The sequence below is a fragment of the Palaemon carinicauda genome, chromosome 3, assembly GCF_036898095.1.
Source record: "Palaemon carinicauda isolate YSFRI2023 chromosome 3, ASM3689809v2, whole genome shotgun sequence".
In the NCBI taxonomy this organism is placed as follows: domain Eukaryota; kingdom Metazoa; phylum Arthropoda; class Malacostraca; order Decapoda; family Palaemonidae; genus Palaemon; species Palaemon carinicauda.
Window position 1 is genome coordinate 36,576,386 of NC_090727.1, and position 4,907 is coordinate 36,581,292.

The 4,907-nt window shown below is 36.3% G+C and overlaps 1 pseudogene; it reads left to right on the forward strand.

The window, feature by feature from the left end:
• Positions 1-2,415: 2,415 nt before the first annotated feature.
• On the forward strand, positions 2,416-4,024 carry LOC137631388 (uncharacterized; annotated as a pseudogene).
• The last annotated feature ends 883 nt before the right edge of the window (positions 4,025-4,907 follow it).

Below are 4,907 nucleotides of genomic sequence, written 5' to 3' on the forward strand. Positions count from 1 at the left end.
AGAGGAAACTTCACTGCTTTGTCAAGCGGTTCATATTAACACTACACTTTTTGGCATCACTTGGTGAGGATTACGAGGCCTTCTCAAATTTAAGCAAGTGGGTCGAGATAACTAGAATTTATTGCATGATATTTGTTCTTTTTATCATAATCATTATCCTTATCATTATCATTATCATTATCCTTATCATTATCATTATTATCATTATTATCATTATTACTATTATTATCATCGTCACTATTATTATTATTATTATTACTATTATTATTATTATTATTACTAGTTAAACTATAAACATAGTTGGAAAAGCCCCTGGGCTTATAGCGTCCTGTTTTTTTAACTAGGGCTGTAACTTAGCGCAAAAAAAAAAAAAAAAAAAAAAAAAATAATAATAATAATAATAATAATAATAATAATTATAAAAATAATAATAATAAAAATAATAATAATAATGATGATGATAATGATGTGATGTCAGGTCTATGAGGACAGAGGAGAATGTGGAAAGAATAAGCCAAACTATTTGTTTTAAGTGTAGGCAGCGAGAAATTGATCCGTAACCAGAGAAAGGGATCCAAAGTAGTACTGTCTGACCAGTAAAAGGACCCGAAAACTCCAACAGCTGTACCTTTTGCCTGAGATCAAAGATTACAAACTGAACAATACTGAAACAGGATTTTGAACTTTCCCGTTGTTGTGTTTTTTTTTTTTTTTTTTTTTTTTTTTTTACAAAATCATATGACAAACGTGCATAGGAACATAATGGTCAATAAAATTCTCTTTCTCTATCTATTGAGACAGATAAACTAAATGTAGATCCTTCTAAATATTGATCTCTTCATCCATGTATATTGCATATATGATAAAATGTTAGACAGTACAATGTACTTGAGACGATATATATACATATATATATATATACATATATATGTGTATATATATATACATATATATATATATACATATATATGTATATATATATATATATATATATATATATATATATATATATATATATATATACGCACACAAATATACATAGGCACACACACACACTTATATTCACACACAAATATACTCACACACGCACACAAACAAATAAACACACTCACGCACATATATATATATATATATATATATATATATATATATATATATATATATATACATAATATACATACATATATATATGTATATATATATATATATATATATATATAGAGAGAGAGAGAGAGAGAGAGAGAGAGAGAGAGAGAGAGAGAGAGAGAGAGAGAGAGAAAGAGATACTCAGTGAAGACAAGTAACATACAAGTGCTCTCCATATACAATAAAACAGAATGGGTCATAGTATTCTACATGAATTAGAAATAAAAAAATATAAAATATACACACACACGCGTGCACAAAAATTTACAAACACACGCCCACATAAATATATATATATATATATATATATATATATATATATATGTCTGTATATATATACACATACATATATATATACATATACATATATTGTATATATATATGTATATATATAATAAATATATATACATATATATAATATATACATACATATACATATATATATACAGACATATATATATATATATATATATATGTGTGTGTGTGTGTGTGTGTGTGTGTGTGTTTATATGAGAGAGAGAGAGAGAGAGAGAGAGAGAGAGAGAGAGAGAGAGAGAGAATACTCAGTGAAGACAATTAACATACAGGTTTTCATCATATATAATAGAACAGAATGTGCCATAGTATTATAAATGTAATTAGAAATAAAAATAGAAATAAAAAAATGGTCAAAGGAAACAAAACTGCGTAATATTTCAAGTAAATAAACTAGTATGCGTGGGAGACCGTTTTTCAAAACACCAATCTAAACTTTCGAAACGGAGAAAAGACACCAGTTAAAGTAAAACCAACTGTAATGGGGAGGCAGAACTCCAATAAAAATCTCAAAATAAGTGTTTTACGACTGACAAAATCCAACCGAGGCCCTTTGTGTCAATAGGCGTGGGAGGAGATGATGGTGATGATTACACAGAAGAGATAAAAATCTCTGACTTCTAGGATAGTTTTTCTTTTACAGAATCTCGGTAGTCTTACTATTGTCTTTTTTGAAGAGAAGATTTTGGGGGTGAACGCAGAGCTCCTTTCTCAATCAAATTAATTATGTTAATGTAAATGTTAATGCTAATGTTAATGACAATGATAAGGATAATGATAGTAGTAGTAGGGGAACAGGCGTCTATGTACCGTTGGCTGTTATGTACCACCGACTTCTATGTACCATCTCTGGCTGCTATGTACCATGCATGGCTGCTATGTACCATGCATGGCTGATAAGACCATATAGCTGGCTTGGGTGTGTGTGGGGGGGGGGGGGGTCCTCACTTTCAAATGAATGTGTCAACATATTCTGCGAGAAATAGCACTTGGAATACACCATTTTACATTCACGTGGTTTCAGGTGCCGATGCCGATGATCCTTCTGATGCCTTCCCTGTTGAACAGCAGCCTGCAACAATCAACAACACACCCAATGACTTCATTATCATACTTCCTATTGATAACATCATGCCAGTTGCAGAAACCTCATTAGTTGATGAAGCGTTACCGACAACTATCCTTGCAGACACTCCTGTGACCTACAAAATTGTTTCCGGTGGAACAAGAAAAGGCAGCTCTCTCCTCGCTGATTCATTGGGCTTTACGTACACCAGGAAGCGAGAGTCGTCTGTATCAGTAACATGGATATGCAGCTACCGTGGTAAAAAGTGCTATGCAACAATTTCACAGCAAGTAGGAACAATGAACTTCAAAAGTGGACACCACCAACACATACATCCTGGGGATCCTGGTGCTGAACTCAAAGCATCAACACGAGCTTTCGTTAAAAAGTCAGCTTTGGAATGCCCATTTGCATCGTCTGGGGAAATAGTAAAGAAAGCACTCTCAAGCTGTGAAAAATCAGATGTTCCCTTACCAAATATAAACACAGTCAGATGCACCAATCACGCCAGAGAAGGACAACGTCCAAAACACCATGAAGATACCAGTTTTGAATTAAACAGAGATCATGTTCCCCAGGACTTTCTTCAAGCTGATCTATTTGAAAATGGGCAACGGCATCTCATATTTGCAACGTCTATTCAGTTGCCACACATGTCCAAGTCTAAAACTTGGTACGTGGACGGCACTTTTAAACTTGTTCGTACCCCTTTTGTTCAACTTTTAAGTGTCCACAGTTTTATAAAGAAGGATGAAATTTTGAAACAGGTTCCATTGTGCTTTGTCCTAATGTCAAGAAGAAAGAAAAAGGACTACGGAGGTGTCCTATGAAAAATCACTGAGTTAACACCAACATCAGTTTGTGAGGTTGTGGATTTTGAGAAAGCACTATGGTCGGCAGTGCGAGTGTGCCTTCCCGAGGATTCCCTTCATGGCTGCTGGTTTCACTTGGCCCAAGCAGTACCGAAGAGTAAAAACACTTGGTCTGCAAAATGCCTATATTTATCAACTTGCTGTAAGAAAATTCATTCAGCAGTTAATGGCGCTGCCAAACTTACCTCCATCACATATAGAGCCAGCTTTTCACCATATCACTAGCCAGCCACTTCCTGATCAACGATTAAAAGATCTCATTACTTATTATGATAAAATATGGATCAGGAATGAGATGCATCCTCCACATTCTTGGAGTTGTTACAAACGCCCTGTTCGGACTAACAACGATGTAGAATGGTGGCACCATGCGATTAACAGATTAGCAAAAACCAATTCAATTAACAAGTACTTCTTAATTAGTATTCTCCATGATGAGGTCAGTAGAATTCCCATCATTGTAAAACTAGTTAAACAAAAGAAAATGCACAGATACCAAAGGAAGCATGCTGTCAAAAAGAAAATTGCCCTTGATGACCTCTGGATGAAATATGAGAAAAAATTCATATCAACACCATACTTTCTAAACTGCTGTGCCGAACTGATGGATCATGTAGATGAATAAGAATGTATCAACAATGTACCATGCTGAATTCATTGCTTCAAAACTTTAATTATTGTATACAATTTCAATATGTTTATGGTTTTGTGTTATATCTCCTTGTGTGTTCTTATTTCCTTACTTGGTATCTGGTACATAGCAGCCTTGTTTGGTGCATACAAGCCAAAGTAGTGGTACATAAGAGCCAGTACATAGCAGCCCAATAATGGTGCATATAAGCCAAACAAGTGGTACGTAGGAGCCGGTACATAGCAGCCGACGGTACATAGCAGCTAGCATTCTTATCTCTTCTAGAGTAACCAATGCAAGGTTTCCAGAGGAAACAGGTGGAGCTCACACCTAGGCAATGATTTTAAAATCCTGGATAATAGACAGGGAAGAACTCTGCTTCCTATCTGAGGGCAACAGCAAAGGGCTGTGCAAGAAAACACAATAGTGTTAGAAGATACAGTGCTGTACCTAAACCTTTACTATAGTTTTCTTCTTACTGTATATGCTATACAGAAGAATACTAGTACAGTATAGGAGGATGTGTGCCGGCCTGCCTTTGCCGGCCGGCACACACCACAACTAGCTTTAAAGTATACTACTTAACAGCTATAGGGCGGCAGCACTCTGGTTCAGATGCCTGTGCCGGTCGGCAGCAACTGCCGGCCGGTAACAGCCAGTGTTGGCCGGCAATGGCTGCCGGCCAGCAACTACACAAGGTAGTACCCAGCTGCCGGCCACACTCTTGGTGACCGGCAGACAAGGACTGACATAAGCCGGCCGGCAAAGGTACAAGACCGATGCCAGCCGGCAGCAAAAGAACCAGAAGACTACACCTGCCCGGCTGCCGGCCTCATAGGCCGGCAGCCGGGACAGGTACAGCACTAGAAGAAAATAG